Source organism: Mastomys coucha, chromosome X (assembly GCF_008632895.1).
Source record: "Mastomys coucha isolate ucsf_1 chromosome X, UCSF_Mcou_1, whole genome shotgun sequence".
NCBI classification, from domain to species: Eukaryota; Metazoa; Chordata; class Mammalia; order Rodentia; family Muridae; genus Mastomys; species Mastomys coucha.
In genome coordinates, this window is record NC_045030.1 from 970,053 (window position 1) to 990,889 (window position 20,837).

Genomic DNA, 20,837 nt, shown 5'->3' on the forward strand with positions numbered 1-20,837 from the left:
GGAGGGTAACTGGGAAGGGGGATATCATTTGAAATGTAAATGAATAAAATGATTAATAAGAAAATATAGAGATGCTAGAGGTAATAGGAATAGAAGAAACTTTAACTAGCCCAGGGATGGCCCCTCTACAGGTATGTGGGGTGTGTGTGTGTGTGTGTGTGTGTGTGTACATGTGCATGGAGGCCATAGGTTAAAATAGGCATTTATCTATCATTCTCTACCTTATTTTTTGAGATAGGATCTCTCACTAAACTCAGAGATCATCAATTGGTTATATGGTCTTGCTAGAGAGCTTTAGGGATCTACTTGTTTCTACCTGCACACTAGTATTATAGACATGTGCCCCCGCCCCGACCCCTGACTTTCACATCAGTTTAAGTGAGCTGAACTTAGACTCTTTTTCTTGCATGTTAGGCACATTAACAACTGAGCTATCTTCCCAGGCTCTATCTGAAGATTTGTAAGTGAAAATTAATGATGGGAGAGATGCAGCTCGATGAAAATCTGGGGAGAAGAGCATTTACAAGGTAGAAGAATGTCAAGTATAAAGACCTTTAAATGTAGAAAAACATAATATCACCAAAGCTTAAAACAAACAAATAAAATAACAAGAAAATTGAAACTGAAGTATAGTAACCAAGTGAGTAAAATGTGAAGAGAGTTGAAATTGAAGAGGTAATCAGAAACACTTGCATAAGGACTTTTAGGGTCTGATAAAAATTCTAAATGTGTTATAATTGAGGAGGGAAGTGTTGTTAAAGGGTTCCAAACAGGACAATGTTAAGATAGTTCTGGCTCCTGGATAAAAAGAGGGAGCAGGGAGAGGGACCAGCAGAATCTCTCAGGAGATTAATTGCCATCATTCAGGTAGGTGATCGGTTGACTTCAATTTTGTCTAAAATGATGATGAAGTTTATTAGGATTTACAATTGATTTCAGAGGACTTATTGCTATGTGAAGTGTGAGTTGGACAGGGTTAGGGCAGAAAATGAAAAGGTAAAGGCTACAAAGTCCCTCAATTTAGGCTTGAATAACTGGATGGTATCAGTTGCTAAGGCAGAAAAGATTCGAGGGTTTAGAAATAAGTTTGATGGGGGTGGGGAAGGTCAATCTAATTGTTTGAATTCTATGCATATTAAATTTGGCAAGTCTATTAATATTAAGTAAAAGAGATAACTAGTGCTCAGCTCAGGAAGTGGGTCAAAATTGAATATCCAAATTTTGGACTTACCTCTAATCACAAAAGATTTGAGAGTGGATGATATCAGTAATGGATTAAATATAAACAGCAAAGAAACATTATTGCACATCCCTTAGACAGGTTGAAAAAGAGTAACAAAAAGAGTAAGTTGAGACGTGCCAGGGAGGTGCTACAAAAATTTCACAGCAGTATGCAATAGCTCTAGTGAAGATACGGATTTAAAAAGAAAAAAAAAAAAAAGGAGTGCTCAGATGTGTCAAGTGTTGGTGAGACACCAATTCTGAGAATTTACTATTGATTTTGGCAACATAGAGGTCATTAGCAACTCGGGCAATGGAATTTGAAGAGAGAGGCCTAAATGGATTGTTTGCTAAACTAATGGGAGGTAAAGAAATGAAGTATTAGCTTAAGAGGCAGTTGGAAGAAATATATAAAAATTTTACTCAGTTATTAAAATTACTCATTTTATACAGAGTTTTCTTTTAAATCACAGTCATAAAGTATATAACTGTTAATGAGACTAATTTCATAGAAACAGGTAAATTGATACTTTAGAAAGGAAGAAATAATGATAGTAAGGTCTTCGGGAATATTAGAACAGAAGTAGAAAAGAAAAACCATTGGTAAACATGAGAACAATTTCCTTCATAGCAAGACAAGGAAAGGTTAATCGCTTATATGGTAATGGGGAGAGACCTCTTTATATATTGCTTCTAAATTTTAATTAAATAAGGGAGGATAACATCAGCCAAGAGTTCGGGGAGTAAAGAGGTTTAGAATGATAGGAAGGAAAGTGGAAGAGGGTGGTATCGTGTAAGCCAAGGGAGTGCGAAAGAGCGATCCAGCGGTACTGGTGAATCAAGTATTGCAGTCAAGTTAGATCAACACTGAAAAATATACTATTGGATTGTGAAATCAGAGGTCATTAGTTGGTTTTTGCAGAAAAGCTGCTATTAGCATATTAGGAATTGAAATGTGAGTGGACTGGATGTGTAATTTAGTGGTATATCACTTCCCTAATGCCTATAAACCCTTAATTCCATCCCCAGCACCCTCTGCAAAAACAGAGGCAATTGAAGGCAAGGAATTACACATGTAGATAATTTTTGTGGTATAGTGGGTGTTAGGCATCGGGCATGATTGGTGAATACTGTACCACTGAGCTACATCCCAGCTCAACAGTCCTTCTACAAGTGGAAAGTGGCAGAAGTAAGCTGCGGAGAGGAATCTACTTATATTATGTATTTAGATGGAATTTCCTGCAGAAGAGTGACTTACCAAAGTCATATAGTCTTTCTATAGTCACTTGCTCAAGATATGACTCTGCTGGTTTCCAACAGATGTTAAGTATGTGAGTGAATACATTCACAAATCCTGTACCCATATAAAATAAGCAGAATCTCTTGAAGTATCCTATGAGAAAACTATTTGTTGTGCCTCTTTCAATAGGTGTATTTGGGAAAAGATCTCTAAAGGCATGTTCCTTTATTGCAGAAGAACAAAACAATGGAGGTGACAAGATATAGTTCAAATATAACCTAGGGCCTCTAGTACTTATCTTCTCCCTAGAAAAGATAGACATTTGATAAGTCCAAGGAATTAGGTGGTGTTTCTCTGCAGAGAGTAGGAAATACTCATATCCAAGGCTATATTGAGTTACAGTTTCCCCTCAGAGTAGCTCAACAGCCACAGTGAATGGGAGAGGGAAGTTTGTATAATAGGCTCATATCTGTATTTGAATGGTATAAAGTCAGCCACAAATAGGAATTGCATGGAATGAAATCAGGGTAGATCAGATCATGGATAGATGAAATCAAGACAGTTGTTTAAGCTAGCTCTCAGAGAAACCGAATCTTGACAGCAAAATAATTCTGTGTCGTGGGCTAAACTTTGGAAAGAAATACTGGAACTCTGCCATTTAGTCGTTTTAATTATTAACAATTAGACAGGACAATGTCATTGAAAATAACATAGCATAATACAAGGAGTGGTTTTGCTCTGTTCCCAGTGGGGTAGACTGGATGTGACCTAATCGCTTTTTCCTACACTAATTTGGCTGATTGTGTCAGAGAAAAAAAAAAAACAGGCTGATCATTTTGTTTGTTTTCCTTCTGTTGAATGACTCACACTTGACCACAGGCATCCATAGAAAGAATTCCCATCGATAGGAAGATAACAGAATGTATAACAGGAATCCAGTAGCTGGAAAAGGAGAACTCCCCAAAATTTGAAAAATTAGTCAGGGACCCCTAAAGCAGTATAAAGTTAGAACCTTAAGTTATTGACCATGTTTCTCCAGGATTTAGCTTCAATGCCTGGATGACAGACATCATTTGATGATTGAATGAGTAAATGAAAATTTGGTTAATTAATGAATGGCACCTTGGGAGAGAACAGCTAGGAATACCAATATAATAAGATAATGAACTGATAGGTCAAACATGTTATCTTTATGAGTCACCTTCTGATTTCATTTTCAACGATTTCTTCTGAGGATGAAATTAAAGAATTTAGGTAATATACTTGGAATTCAGCATATTAAGATTTATTAGCTCTTTTTTTCCAACTCACTCTCTCATATAAGTCAAAGAAGTTTCGGTTTGCTTTATCACACTGAGAGAAAATTATGCTTTTCTCTTTAAAAAAAAAAAGAATCACAGATATTGATATTAAAAACAGCTTAGCTTAACATTAACCAATATCTGCAAGAAATTTTAGAGTAATTTAAAAATATTTATTTTAATTTTGGAGATTATAATGCAATTACATTACTTTCTCCTTTTCTTTCCTTCTCCTGAATCCTCCCAGCGTCCCTCCTTGCTTTCTTTTAAATCCATGGCCTCTTTCTTTGATTAACCATTGTTGCCTGCATATATGTATACATGTATATAAACACGACTAGGAATGGTGGTCTTTCACCTTGTCTTTTATCAGTCTGCCACAAATCTAAATTAAAATAAAATAGCAATGCTCTCCTGGCAGCATAATTTTATTCTTGGAATGTATTCAATGTCCCAAATACCCGAGGCTGTCTCTTAGTGATTAACTGTCCTTCACACCATGTTGGCCACAGCTGATAAGCTAGCTGTTCCCTTAGCCTTGGCTGTTGGTGCTAACCAGTGGGAAAGTCCAAATTTACATGTTTCACTGCCTCACTCTCAAATTTCCTCCTTGCGTTATTTTTGTCCTGCCCCACTAGACAGAATTTCTAGAAAAAAAAAAAAAGAATAGCTTCATTTAGGAAGTGACAGCACTAAGGATAGAAAAGTAGATTTTCTCTCTTTCCTTAAACAAGAGACTTTTTCGGCTTCTTCTCTTTTGCACATCCTCTCTTCCTTCCACTTTCCAGGTTTTAAAGCTTTAGTTATGAGACAGCACTTGAATTTAAGATACAATAACTGGACTTAATTAACATCCCAGACCAGCTCACTTCCTTTAACAACAGTGTCCGACGCATTTTATTCTTCTGAAGTGTTTTATTTTCCCAGAGTCTCATATCCCTTGCACAGAACAGAATGTTTTGAAAAACAGTCAGTTTTATCAGAGAGGTATGTGGTCATATCACAACTCTAAAGATGGGTGCAAAAAAGTTGGTGAGCAGTCATGAAAGTGCTAGAAAATTATCAGTGAATAGAAAAGCCATTCAAATGAAAGCATTACAAATGAATTAAGATCTTTTTCAACTTGAAGAGAAGTTTTTGATCCTTAGAAAAATGTAGATGCTTGCTCAAATGGTTTAACAAACACAAAGTTTGTTTTGAGATTATTATTATTATTTTGAAATGTATTTGGTTGGATTTTTTCTTATTGTTTCCGATACTTCCATTTAAGACACTGTCTTCCTATGTAGTCTAGGCTCATCTTAAATTCACAAACTTCTTTCTCTTTCTTCCTTTCTGAGTGCTAGGATTCCAGAGTTGTACCACCCAGCTCAATTTGTTCTTTATATGTTTGTTTCATAAGACAGGAGGAAGTGATTTATGAGTAGCTTTTAAGTACTGAAAATATTCTCTAGAAAAAAAATGCCCCTTTAGAATGCCAGGAATTGATTCTCATGGCTTCCTCTATCCACCCATTTTTCCTTGTCAACCCTAAGGCCTCCTACCAGCCACTTTATTCTTGACAAATCTTTTTCTTGAAATCCATACCAGAAACACAATTAGTGATACCTATAAAAGAATGTTTGTCTTCCTTTTCTGTTAAAGACCACAAGAAACAGCAACCTTTGTAGCAGCTGAGATTTCAGCCAGGTCTTCTAGGGGACTTGTAAGTCACTGTGTAGTCAATGCTAATGCACTAAGGAAAGCTATGGAATTTTCTTTACTGACTTCAGCAAATTATTTCCTCCCTAGGGGAGTCTTAGTGAGACAGAGGAGAAGGGAGTTGGCAGCAATGGCAGAGAAATGAATTAACTCCAGTCTTTTCATCTCTTCTCATTTAAGCCAGAGTTCTTTCTAAATGTTGACGCATTGAAGAAACTACTTTTGCGAAGACTAGCTGGCAAGCAGTCAGAAAAGAACTTTGGACTTTTCTCTATCAATTTGTCAAATGTTTTGTCAGAGAGAGACAGACAGACAGAGACACAGACAGAGAATATGCTCTTTGATTTTGTCCTTTGAGTGTAAAATGTAATTCACTAGCATAGCTTCAGCTACCTGAACATAATGCATCTTGTGTTTACTTCTCTAGCCACAAACTCTTTTCTTAATACCAACATGTAGTTCCAGTTTTCTTAACCATAGTTTTATATAGAAACTTCAAATACAATATATCCTGCTATTTCCCTCCTCTCTTTCTTTCATGGTCTTGATCACATCCAGTGCTCTTTTCCCTTAGAATATGATGCATTTCAGTTTCTTCCGTCTCTAATTCATTTTTATCGCATCAATAACAAAATCCCATTAATACTACCTCTAATATGTTTCCTTTTAAATCTCATTCTTTTAGCCTTTTTCAGCATCTTTTTTTAGATTTAAAAAAAAGATTTATTTATTATTATTATATGTAAGTACACTGTAGCTGTCTTTAGACACACCAGAAGAGGACATCAGATCTCATTACGGATGGTTGTGAGCCACCATGTGGTTGCTGGAATTTGAACTCAGGACCTTTGGAAGAACAGTCAGTGCTCTTACCTGCTGAGCCATCTCTCCAGCCCTTCTTTCAACATCTTAACATGCACCCAGAGCTGTGTCCTCTCAGGACTCTGCCTTTGTACAATGCTATTCTCTCTGCTTAGAATGCTCTTACACCTGTCCTTTGACTAGTAAAATCCCTACTGTGTTAATGGTCCACCATTTATCACTGGCCACTATTCCCATAGGACACAAAATTATTCTCCTTTGTGTTCTTATTGCATAGCCACCAGTTTTGGCATCCTTCTGCACTGCCAGATTGTGAGCTCCTTGAAGGCAGGGAATGAATGCACTTAATCATCTTTGAAATCCTAGCACCTAACACATCATAGTCAATGGTAAATACTACTAAAATGATGAATTTAAAATCAAGGTGTATCAATTCCTTTAATGAATCTTGATGTTTGGTTCCAAGTATAAAGATAAAAAGGTTTTAGTTTTACACCTACATAAAATCTTTGATCCATTTTGTGTGTACATAATTATGTGCATGTTCATAATTATGATTCTTGAGATTTGTGTTTAGATATATAGTTGTACAATTATGACAGCCCTGTTTCCCAAAAGGGCTACCTTTCCTCTATTGAATTTCTTTGTTTATAATAATAATATTATATATTATTATGATGATATATTAAATGTATTATTGTATGTGCATGTTTGTGTGTGTTTGCATGTACATATGCACACACACTATTTCCATGTAGATGCCTGTGGAGGCCTGAAGAGCCTTGGAACTGCCGTTATATAGGCCGTTGGGAGCTGTTTGATAATGTTACTAGAAACTGGAGTCTTTTGGAAGAGCAGCAGCAGCCATCTTTCCAGCTCTTACTGAATTGATTTTGCAACTTTCTCAGAAATCAGTGTTGTGTATCTAGGGTATCTCCTTGTGTTTCTGTTGGTTTCATTTGTGGAAGATTATATAAGTCTCCACCAATACCACCCAGCCTTGATTAAGTCTAATTCTTAAAATCTGGTAGGTGGACTCTACAATACTAGATGAAATTGCAATCCAGATTTCAGTAACTATGTAGAGGAGTTTGAGAATTGCATTTTTTTCTACTACACCGACACTTCTAATCCAGAAACACAGTGTCTCTCCATTTATTTGGATGTGTGTTGAATTTTTTTCATAAGTAATTTGTAGTTTTCAGCATGCAATCCTATATATTTATGTTAGATTTATATCTAAGTGTATTATTTTGGGCAGCAAATATAAACAAATTTTAATTTTGCTTCGACATGTCTGATGTTAGTGTTCAAAATGTGATTACTTTTTAAATGTTGAGTCTGTATACTTCAATCTGCTGCATTTATTAGTTTTCTGAGTTTCCTTTATTTGTTTTGGATCCCTTGAGATTTTAACACGTCCTCTAAATAAGAACAGGTTTTTTTTTCCCTGCATTGTTTGTATTTCATCATAATTTAAATTTTCCTATTGTATCTTTATACATTGTAACAGTATTTTGAAGAAGAATGATTGAAATTACTGTCTTTCCCTTGTTTCTAATCTTAAGAGCAAAACAGACAGCCTTTTATTAAGTATGATATTACTGGCAGAGTTTATATACATGTTCTTTAACATGTAATGAAACTCCAATCCTTTATTTTTATATTACTATTTTTTAATGGTTTCACATATTTTGAGATTATAATGTAAGGAAATCAGCTCCCCTCCTTTTTCCCTTCTGTAAACCCTCCTTGCTCTCTTTCAAATCCATGGCCTTTTTTTCCCTATTATTGCTTCATACATAAATATATATGTATATGCAAATATATTTCTAATTACATAAGTGCAACCTGATCACTCTGTAAAACAAGTTTCCTTATGGCCTTTTTGGTAAATACTTGGTGTGGTTTAATTTAGTCTTCCCTGACTTTCACATCTCCTTTATCCCCCTGCCCCCACTTATCCCTGTCTACTCCTTGTTATCCTGTTCCAATATTCATGTTACATGCACTGTATCAACCTCTCCACTCTTCCTTAGAGCCTCACTTTGCCCCAGCTCATGGGCCCCTTTACAGTTTTTCTTGATTCCATGTTTGCTGAAGGTTGTTGTAAATAGATGCTGAATTTTATCAAATGCATCTCAGTTTGTGAATGCAATAGATTCTCTGAGTTTTCTTTAATTTATTGATACAGCATAGGATGCTGACCAGTTTTTAAATATTTAGCTGCTTTTGCATTATAGGAATACATTATTCCTGATCACATATAACATTGTTCGTACAAGAAAGAGTGCTCTTCTGTAATATTTTCATAAAGATTTTTGTGTCCTTCATTCTTCATGAAGTCTTCTGGGGTTGGTTGGTTGTTTTGTGACTAGTTTTCACATGTAAGCAATTGTCGGTTCATAAAGTGAATTGGGATGAGTTCTTTTCCTGTTCATTTTTCAGAAAGATTTTATATATGACTGGGGCTAACAATTTTTTAGGTAATTCACATTCTTTCTCTCTAATTTTCATTTCCTTTTTAGACAGAGTCTTAATATACAAGATGCCCTGAGACTTGGCTACACAGCCCAGGTTGTCCTCACATTCACAATTCCCCTGCCTCTGGCTACTGTAATTTTTGGCTTCTGTTTCATTGAGCTTTACTCTTACAAACTTTTTGTTGTTCTCGCCCTTCGGCCTAACTAGTTTAACCTTATTCTTTTTTTTTTTTCCCTAACTGAGTAATTCATGACAATAAATTTCCTGAAAGTATTGCTTCAACTGTGCCTTGCAAATTTTAATCTGCTGTATTATCATTTTCATTTAGTTAATGTAATGTGTGATTGCTTGGGAAAGTGTTACTTTGATGCATATATTTCTTATAATGTGTTCTTTAATTTCTAGTTTTTTATTGCTAATTTCTACTTGAATTTCATTGTGGAAGGAGAATGTACTTATGTATGATTCAAATTCTTTAAAAAATGTTGATTTATCTAACAGAACAAGCTATAATCTATTGCAGTGAATGTCTCATGAGCACTTGAGAAGAATCTGCATTCTTTTGTTATGTAATGTTTCTTATAAATCTCAATTAGATTGTCTTGGTAAATGGTATGATTAAATCCTACTGTTTCTTTATTGATTTTAAACTCTTCTCTATCCATACTTCATAGATGGGCACAGAAATATCTAAGCACTGTGGATAACTATGGGTTGATCTGTTTCCCTTTTGTGTTCTATTTCTTAATGCAGTTATCTAAGACTGGCAAGCTATGAAAATAAACTATTCTTCTGGAATATTAACTAATGGAGAACTTGAATTATGTTAGCAACCAAACGCATTAAAGTATAGAAATAACTCTCCATTTTTACAAAGGTGTTAACAATCATGTTTCAATTGTAGACTTTTTAGGTAGCTCATTTAACTTGTTCAACTATCTTAATTTTTAAAAGTTAAAAAGAAACCCTTCAATCCTACTTTTTCACTTAAAATTATATGTAGTTGTGTGTGTGTGTATGTGTGCGCGCACGTGCATGAACACTTGGTGAATTGATATTATTGTACTTCATAGGCCACATAGGTGGGCATTATTAATATGTTAAGTATTTCTTTTTGTTAGTGGCTGATATATATGTGTAATACTTATATACCATTTCTTTGTTGATTTTATTTTATAATGCATATATTGTCATGTTGATTCTAACAGATAACCAAGATTTTGTGGTCATCTCCTTTTCATTTAGATAACTTCTTTTAACCATTATTTTAGGATAAGTCTTCCAGTAATAAATTCTTAGAATTTCTTTACCCCATAATATCTTTTGTCAAATACAGAAAGTTTCAGCCATTTGTTTATGTGTGTGTGGGGGGAGCATTATTTCTTTTTCAAGGACACTTTCCAGCCCTGCTCTCCATTTCTCTCCTTCCAGTTGACTGATATTATGAATGTTAGCTCTTTCATGACACACACAAAAATTCCTGAGGCTATATTCATCTTGTAGGCAATTTTCATTCTGCTGTTCATACTGGGTAATTTTAATGTTATCTTAAAGTTTAATTGATTCCTTTTGTGTTGTCTCTGAAACTGCTTCTGAGAATATTTAGCGACTTTTATTTTATTTTTAAATTCTAAAATTCCCATTTGGTCTTCCTTCATATTTAAATATTTTTGTCAAGACGTGCCATATCTTACCTGAGATGTTCTTACTTATCATTCATTTTATGCATACCTGTAATTACTTACTGAAGTATCTTTAGGATGGATGCTTTTGTTATATACTTGTAACTTGTCTTACTTTTACTGTTGCTATCTATTATCTTTTAATTGTTGCTGTTCAATTTAAGATCTTTCTGGTTTGTAGCAATGGTGAATGATTTTCCATTAAAATGCATACTTTGGAGGATTCTATTAGAGATTATGATTACATTTTAGCTAGTTTCCTCTGATACCACGTTCTCAGAGGATAGGGCCCATGCTATATGTAGGTAGATGTCCAGGCTCTCCACTTGACCTCTATTAGTAACACCCAAGGAAGGGTTCTTTGCTCCTGCCAGATAGATGTCTACTCAAATGTCCCTTGCTGCTTTCTGTGTGCTTTCTTCTAATACCACTTCAACAGGAAGAAGGACAAGCTCTTTCCTCTTGATATATTGAGGCAGATAACCCCATTTTCTGAAATGCTCATTGATACTGTGGGTCAATGAAGGTCTGTTACCACTGTGTACAGCCTTGATTGTGTATGTAGCTTGTATTGCCAATGCCTGAGTAGTGGGTGGAGTAAAGATTGGATTACATTGTTAAAGAGTAGCCAAAGTGGAAATCTAGGCTCCTCATTCAGCATTTGTTAACCTGAGTGGGGATAGAGCCTCAGATTTCCTGTGGTAGTTACCCAGAGCAGAGTAGATATTTTCTAGACAAGATATCATCTTGCTAGGATGCTGCTCTTTTAGAGGATGGGAATGGATGTGTCTTAGGGGCGATTTGTCTGTGCCCACCATTGGACTCTCCTCAGAGCAAAAAGAAAACCCAGGAAATTTGACACTGTGCCATGCCCTAGCACTCAACCTTTCCTAAGTGGTCTGTCTGCTTCATGTAATAAAAACCATCTTCATTACATTAAGACTGTTCAAATTAGATTTCTTGCTTTGGTTTCTACACTGTGATTTGAATTTTTACAATGAGGTTGATAATGAGTTCCTTTTTAATTTAAAATACCATTCTTTTGTCAGGTATATGTTTGCAATATTTTTTCTTAATGAACGGTATCGGTGAAAGACAGATAAGAGTGTTTTAATGATTATTTTACTTGTCAAAAAAACCCAGGTAATGATTATCTCATTTTCCCAGAGCAGGAGTCTTGATAATATTTTAGTGCCACCCCTTAAAAATTATATGCATTATTTCCATATACTGTTTATAATTTTCATTAAGAAAATTATCTTAAAAGTCATGTCTTCCAATCAGGGAACCTGCATGGGTGTCTGACCTTGGTCCTCTGTATAAATGTTAAGGTTGAATAGCTTGGTCTTCTTGGGGGACTGTCATGGGACAGTTGAAATGGAGGCTATCTCCGATCCTTTTGCTTGCTTTTAGGACCCCTTTCCTCCTACTCGGTTGTTTCAACCAGCCTTAAGAGGAGATGTGCCTAGTCTTATTGCAACCTAATATGCCACGTTTGGTTGGTATCCCTGGGAGACCTGAAATGAGGAGGAGTAGGGGTGGAGGTTACAGGAAGGGACTAGGAAAAAAGAAGGAAGGGAAAACTGTGGTTGGTAGCGATGTAATCTATGAGGGGAGGATAAGTAAGAAGGAGGGGAAAAAAAAAGAAATAGCCACATGAACCAAACCTTACACATTGCAAGTGTTTTGCTTCACTGAATGGAAGAAGCATATAACCCCTAAAGACACTGAGTATGCAGCCTTAGAATTTCATAGCCTCTTTAAGTTGAAACCTTAAAGTTAGGTCCTGATGAGCTTGCCAAGTCTGGATCTTTGAGCAAGTGTCAAGATCCCTTTGGGGAATGTGTCTCTGAGCTACCAGCTTTTTGGACTTCAGGCCAGTTTCTATTTTGAGTGGAAGCTCCAATCTAGCAAGAGTGCATTGATTGCTTTCCAGCTAATCAAAGGGAAAGCATTAGTTGGCTCTTTTGGCATCTCTGTGCAGCTAAAAATGATTATGTCTCTGGCTCCTAATGCAGCAATATATTCTTAATATATTCTTTCCCCCTTTTCTTGTGATGAGGATGCAGAATATTTTTCAATTTTCCTAAGTATAAAGTTAATGTATATCTTTGAATGGTCTTTGAGAAGTTACATAGGGTAAATTGCTTTTTCCCCCTTCTAGGGAAAGGACAGAAAAATCTACCTCCCTTCTCATTATCTCAGTCATAAGCATAGTTCATTTACATATAGTAGAGGTTCTTTATATGAGATTGTCCCTCTGTGCTTCTAGAAGAGACTTCCTAAAATTCCTTAGACTGTTGGACACAACACTTTGAAAACAAATTTACAGACTAGTTTTGGTGAATGCATGTTTAAAGAGATTAAGAAAGTTTCATTTGTAATCGTTCTCTTTCCCTCTCCCCCTCCTTTTTCTTCCCTCATCTTCTCCCTCCCTTTCCCTCTCCCTTTCCCCTCCCTTTTTTAGTCACTCCCTCCATCTTGCCCACCACTCCATGGTGGAGTGCTACTTACTGGCTTGCTTAGCCTGCTTTCTTATAGAGCCCAGGGCCACTAATCTAAGGACTGCACCACCTACAGTGGGCTGGGCCCTCCCACATTAGTTACTATTAAGAAACTGCCCTAAAGGCTGTCTACAGCCCTATTTTTATGGAAGCACTTTCTCAGTTGAGGATCCCTCTTCTCTGGTGATTCTAGCCTGTGTCAAGTTAACAAAAAACTAGCCAGCACATTGCCCTCACCGTTCTCATTTTCCATGTATACGCAATTCTTTGTTGCCTTGTCTTTTCTGGAAAAGTTGAAGGTTTGATGATAAAGGAAAGTTTAAGGATGAGTAGGAGAACATATTCATGAAGTGATAGGGAGAATGAGTGATCTTTTATATACGATTCAGAAAAGCCATTAAAATGAATCTCCCAGAGCAGCAAGAATTATAAGAAGCCCCTTTTGTGCCACAGTAAACATCCATCACAAATATTTGTGTGCCATATAAACACTGACATTGGCCATTAGTCTGTCATAGCTGGACTAAGAAAGTAGTTTTGTATTTCTTGTGTATTATATCCAAGGATACGAAAAAGTTTGCTTTGTCAGAAACCTTGTAAAATCATAGAACAAAATAATGATGTTCAACCAGGGCTCAGAATAGATATCACTGTCTAAGGCCATGCAACTAATAACTATTAGAGCCAAGATTCAAATCTAATACCTGTGTGTGTACCCTCTCTTCCTCACTATATAGGCACTGCTGAAGTTCCAGTTACTATAACTACCATAATTCTGTAACTCATTGAAATAATGCTATATCAGTCGAAAACCAACAGTTGGTCTAAAGATATTGAGAAATTTGTCCTTAAATATTTGAATGTAGAATGAAATGTTTTTCCAAGGAGCTTTCCCATGTAATATTAAAGAAGGTTAGCCAGAACTCAGATAACTTTAGATTTAATAGGCTCTCTGCAAATGTTAGCTCTGTCCCTTTATTGCCCACTTGCTATGGATAAGTTACAGTGCTAGTAGCTTGTAGCTCTCAAGTGCATCATGTTATTTAATTGCCACACATGTCTTTTGAGGTCGAGGGATGATGCCCTCCTGCTTTACAGATGAGATTAGTTCCAAAGGAATGAATGAGGGAACTTGTCCACTCCCTTACAGCCAAATGTGTCTGTCGTCATATCTAGTATGTTCTCTGGAGACATGTAAGTTGATACTTAACCTACTTCTGTCTCTGTAATATTTTCAAAAACTTAAAATTGAATATTTAACTAAGTTCTTCAGAAATCCTTGTATCAATTTACAGAGGCATGCATTCTCACTTGACTCACCATGGGAAGGTTATCCTCTGCAGTAGCCTTATATGAGCCCAGAGTGAAAGTGAAAATTAGTCTGAGATGATAATTGATTCCTTGCATGTTGCTTAGGCTTTAGCTTTGCCTTGACCAGGAGTGCCCTCCAGTCTCCACAGAAGACTGAACTGAGCTAATTGGCTTTTGGATGGGGTTAGATTTAAGGTTCTAGGCAAGGGACTACTTAACAACTGAACCAGTATGATTGCTGCTGCTTACATTATGAGGCATCTGTTGGGTGAAGGCATTTTCTTTTTCTGACCAGAGGCTAAGTCAGCCTCAGACAGTAGCAAACTGTTGTTATCTATATTCTGTACTCCATTTGCATCTTTGGGATGTGCTCTGTTCAATAATGTGTGTATTAGGAGATGCTGAAAATGTGTTTTTTAATCTAGTCTTTTTCTCCCAATAGATTTAGACTGCCTCCAAAGAATGTGTTTGTGTACACATATATATATATATATATATATATATATATACACATATATATATATATATATTAGAACAAGTATTACTGGAAAAAAATTGACATCTCATCATTTGTGGGTTATTACAATGGTGGAACAAAATATCCCTAAAGTGATATATCTAATATGTATCATAAAAATTAATTCATACTATATGTGTGTATTTTCTTTTCAGGTACCTTTAATATGGAGTTGTATTCCAATAGATTGGTTTGAAAGCATTTCTAAATAAGAAATCATAAGTACCAATAAAGGAAAACATCTAAATTGTACATATTTGAGTGTCAATTACATGTTGATTAACCTTATGTCCTTTTGTCATAATTCTTCCTATTATCATTTTTCATGGATGTCAAACAATTCATTTTGGAACACAAGATTCAAGAGTCATAATTATGAGTGATAATACAGTACCCTACGGCATCTCATCTCCTGTTGTTTATTTCAAGAACATAGAGATACATTTCCTTCTTGTTAATAGTAACTGTAATTATACACTAAACTTAAGATATTGCTTACCTATTTTCTTAATTTGAGTTTTTATATCAAATATATGAGTAATGTTCATAACAATAACAATTGAGATCTGCTTTTAAAAGTAAAAATGAATGAAAGCAATTTGAGTTTTTGGACTAGAACAGTGAGCTTGGATTTTAGATGCAATCTGTAGGCAGTGAGTAGAAATCATGAAATGACTATGGAAATCTTTGAATATCACATAGTTTTACCTTTATGGCAGTTAAAAGCAATGCTTGCCACCTGAAAGGTATCTGGTAAGTAATAAATTGTCACATCATAAAAAAGTGCTGGACCTGATACTGAGCATATATACCATATTGCATTCATGATTAAGAACAAAGTGAATGTTTTCCAAAAACTAATTCACAAAAGATCTCTTTATTAGGTTCTTATCACATGATTTCCATTTTTGAGTACTTGATATGTATTTTAAACAGTGTGGTAAGGAACAGGTGGGAATATTGTGTCCTCGCCCTATGTTCTAGATAAAATAGAATATGAAATAAACAATGGGAGATGAAATGCCATAGGGTACCATATTCATGCTCATAATTATGAATCTTGAATCTTGTGTTCTAAAATGAGTTATTTGCCATCCATGGCAAATGATAATAGGAAGACTTATGACAAAAGGGTGTGTTTGTGTTTGTGTGTGTGTGTGTGTGTGTGTGTGTGTGTGTGTGTGTGTGTAGGACAGAAATAAGAGAGGGTAGTGGGAGAGAATAATAGAATGAATTATAGACATGTATCAGATTATCTAATAACAAGGGCTTAAAAGATGACATAGTTGCTAAGTGCACTGACTGCTCTTTCAGAGAGTTCAGTTCCCAGCTTTTACATTGGGTGGTTCATAGTAACTCCAATTCTAGGGGATCTAATACCTTGACCTTCTCAGACACCATCCATGTCATGTATATGTGTGTCAAGAAAGAAAGAAATTTCAAAGAACAAGCAATACAAAATAAATAATATAACTGAACAAAGAAGTTGATGATGATTGAGATGAATAACACCTGTATTGAGTAGTTTAAAAATTAAAGGAAGAAAGTAGCACTATTTTGCAGAAAAAGACAAGGATGTTGGCTTAAAGGGTTTTTATAAAGATGTAAAGATAGAATGGAGAGTAATCTAGGTTTGAGGACTATTAAGGCGGTCAAGCGCATGTAAAATTAGGGGAGTGAGAATCAACTTGGCACTTTTAGAATAGTGGAAGGAACTTGATTAGATGTAGGCTGCTCATGCATTGTGATTTCTTATGCAGAGAAAGGGATAGTGACAATTGCAGTGTGGAGGATGAATTAATAAGCGGAAATGCCTTACAGCTACCACCTGGTGACTAATGCAGTATAAGTGCTAAAGAAAAAGAACACTTAGAGTTTTAGTCAGGCCTTCAAGGGTTTTAAACCAAACCAAGCCAAACCAAGCCAAAACAAAACAAAACTCCCTAAAAACATAAACTAGGAAGTTGTAAGGTTGTTTTTAAATTTTTTTGTGGTGGGTGATATGTGTATATACATATGTGTGTGTGTGTGGTGTGTAAGTGTATATATGTTATATGTATGTTATATATCTATATATCTAATCTATGTCTATAGATGGGCGGGCAAATAAATAGATGGATGGAGAGATCCAATTGGAAACTGTGAGAAATAAATAGAAACATCATAGTGTTTTGGTGAGAGACTAGAACTAAAGATTGTCCTCCACCCACAGACTGCTATTAACAAACTAAATTAATCTTAATCCCATTAAAATATGTACAGATGCTCCTTTTATTCTTAAAATACAACCTTCCCTTAAAATTTCACATTCTTCCGCTGTCCTTTTCCTTCACAATGAAACTCTTTAACTCTCAAAAAAAAAAAAAATTCTTAGATCCATTGTCTCTATTTTCTCACTTCCCGTTTTCTCATTACCCCTGGTCACCCACTTAACACCACAACACTCTTCTGTGTATTGTTAGTTCCAGGAGGAATGAGTGTCTACCACATTGATTTAAAACATCAAGGCTTATCTTCTTTGTTTTCCAATGACTATTTTTTCATCAGTATAGTAAAGTAGGGGAAGGAGCTTTGCCACTCATGTATATTAGAACTGTGATCAAGTCATCTATCAGTTGGGTGACTTTCAGCAAGTTATTGAAGCACAATTTCTTTATCTATACAATGAGGACTATCTACCCTACAGAATTATACAATAAATGATACTGCACATGCACTATTTAGAAACAGTACTTCATTCATAAGTATTAGTTTCTTCATTTCAACAGTGGATACTTCTGAACACTTCTTTCTAGAAATGTCTTCCATTTAATAATTATAAGAATTCCTTCTCCTTGTTTCCTTTCTATTTACCTTGAACCTTTTCTCCCTTTAATTTGTCTCTAATCCACTGTTGTACCCTAAAGTCATGGCCCTGAAGCCTAAGTGCACATTTGATCCCACCAGAGGATTACAAAATACATTTTGCCACTGTGTTCTCTCCAGAATTTTTAATTCATAGAGGCACAGTAAGTTCTTAGGCAATGGTGATGTTGCTGATCTGAGAACAGAACCTTAAAAACTATTAGAGTTTCACCACAGACCCAGTCTTAATCTATGAAGTTATATGGCTCGTGACTTCCAGTGATTTTCAACCACATGTTGTTTCCAAGACACTTCGTGGTCAAGCATGTCTTACATGATTCTAAAGTATGTATATGAGATTTGTCAGGAACAGTCAAGAATGAAAAAATAATAATGGCAAGCAGGACTAGTAATAAAATACATTGGTGCTAATATCTAAAGAAACTGATTAATAGGCCATAATTAAGCCTGGAAATTGATGTAGAAATACCATTTAACATAATCATCTTTCTGTGTCTACAGGTTCCACATTTATAGGTTCAATCAATCACAGATCAAAAACATTCCGAACGAGGTTACATTCACACTGAAAGGACTTTTTTTTTCTTAGTTATGATTCTCTGAACAATATTGTCAAACAACTATTTACATGCTATTCACACTACATTGGCTAGCATATATAATCCAGAGTTGATTTAAAGTATTGGTTAAGATGTGCATACGTTATATAGAAATATGACACCATTTTATATAAAAGTCTTGAATACCTGTGGACTTTGGTATACTGGAAACAATCTTTCACAAATACTGGAAGGCAAGTATGACATTTAGTATATGAGTTCATTTTTAAAATTTTTTTAGCATTTATTTATTTATTTAATGTATGTGAGTACACCATCACTCTCCTTAGACACACCACAAGACGGCACCAGATCCCATTGCAGCTGGTTGTGAGTAACCATGTGGTTGCTGGGAATTGAACTCAGGAAATCTGGAAGAACAGTCAGTACTCTAAACTGCTAAGCTATCTCTCTAGCCCACATGTGTTCATTTATAACATTAAAGATATTTTAAAGCAAGATACAAAACTTAAGAGTCATAAAGGAGAACAGTTTATATTGGACTATGTGATATTAAAATTTTAAAGCACTATAAAAATATAAAGGTGATATTGTGTGTGTGTGTAATTGATACATGAAAACATTTTGTATTTTGTTCTACTGTACATATGGAAATGGGCTGATTTTCTTGAAGAACTCTTGAAAATAAAACTAAGTTAAAAATAAAACATTTTACAGAGCAAAAACCCTCAGAGGAGGTAGTTCAAATCAAAAGAAATTTGGCATATAAATATAAATGAACGGTATTTCACCACACTCATAATTTTATTTTGAGATAAGATTTCACAATGCGATGTAGGCTTGCCTGGAACTCATTACAATTAAATAAATCTAGTTTAATTTAAGGAACAAGATAGAATTTTCATGGATCATGGCAAAAAATCTGAACATTTAATAGATACTTTCGGCAAGAATGCCAAGAAACATCCACTCTAAAACCTTATTATTCCAAGTGTGGGCCTTAGACCAGCAACATCTGCATCAAATGAGAGCTTGTTAGAAAAGCCACTTCACTTCAGATCCACTCAACCAGAATCTGCATTGTAAAGAGATCGCTTGGTGGCGGTGCCCTTGAGGATTTAAAGGGCAGCAGAGATCTAACAGACTGTTGGTAGAAGTGCAAACTGCATAAACTCTTTGGGTTTTAATGGGCTTTTATTACCTCAGTCACACAACTTAAGATCCAGAGCTCCATGTGCAGGACTTTGCCTCAAAGATGTAATCAGATATATGTTTGAAGAAATACAAGGATATTCTTTGCAGTATAGTTTCTATTAGCAGAAACTTAGGAATGACCCCAATATTCATTATTTGTATTATATGGAAACTTCAATGAAATACTGCACAGTTATTAAATTTTTTGAAAAAGTATTTTAGCATATGAAATCATGTCTGATATATATATTGAATACAAACAGCATGTATTCAATCAGTATTAAAATATACTTTCTCTGTTCAATTACTATTACTTTGTAAGTGAAAGGGAACTGTTAAAGAGCAGAGCCAAGGCCACATAGTTAATGATGGTGAATTCAAGTCTGGACACTTTGGTTCTAGAGCTTACTTTTTTTTTTTAACTTTTTATTGATTCTTTGTGAGTTTCACATCATGTACCCCAGTCTCTCCATATTTGCCCTTTGCCCTTGTAACCTCCCCCACAAAGTAAAACACACAAAAAACAAAACAAAGCATAGAAAACATTTCATCGTGGAAGCTGTAGTGTGTCACCATGTGTCCGGCCATGTATCCCTCTGTTCACATATATGCACTTACAGATGTTCATTGCAATGAGCCATTGGTCTAGTTTGAGATCTTTGGCTTCTGTGACACCATCACTATTGGATCCTCACTGGGACTCCTTCCATATATCCTGTTGTTTCTCTGTGTTATGGAGATCCTGCAGCTTTGGGTCAGCGGGACTGGCCCTTTCACACATCCCAACCATTCGCAGGTGATACAGATTTTAGGGTGGGCCAACACAGAGCCATGGATTTGGACTTAGGTGGTAGCTGAGCCAGTGAGCTTGCAGGCTCCCTTTTATCTGCACCACCAGGGTGAGCTCCCCAGCACCGCTGCAGCTAGGCCACCCAATGGCACCTGCTTTCATGCTCTTGGGGCCACCTCACCTGTACCTACAACTGGAGAGCCAGCTCCACCGTGCTGTCCAGTCAAGGCATGGGTCCTACGCTCCCAAGTGCTGTTTGAGAGGAGCTGGGCCAGCTCTCCTAATCTTACACCCTAGGGGCTGGCTCATCTATGCCTTTGCCATCAAGGCCAGCTCCACTGAACTGCCCAGGTGAGGTGCAGGGTCCACTTTTCTGAGAGCTACAGCCAGTGAGGGGGCAAGCTCTCCCAACTACCACAGGTTGGGAGGGGGAGGGGGAAGGCTTCACCACCACCACCACCACTACCCGCTCCATACCTGCAACACCTCACAGCAAGCAAGTGGTTGAGTCAGCTCTCCTGTACTCTCACCCTCTGGGGCTGGCTCACCTGTGCCCCTTCCGCCAGGGCTAACTCTTCTGTGCGGCCGTGTTCAGGTGCAGGGCCTGCTTTCCAAGTGCTGCGGCCAGCAAGAGGCAGGGCAAGC

The 20,837-nt window shown here is 36.2% G+C and overlaps 1 protein-coding gene across 1 annotated transcript in view; it reads left to right on the forward strand.

Moving 5' to 3' along the window:
• Shroom4 (shroom family member 4) overlaps window positions 1–20,837 on the forward strand; it is a 102,187-nt gene that overhangs the window by 17,345 nt on the left and 64,005 nt on the right. The gene's annotated exons all lie outside the window — the stretch shown is intronic.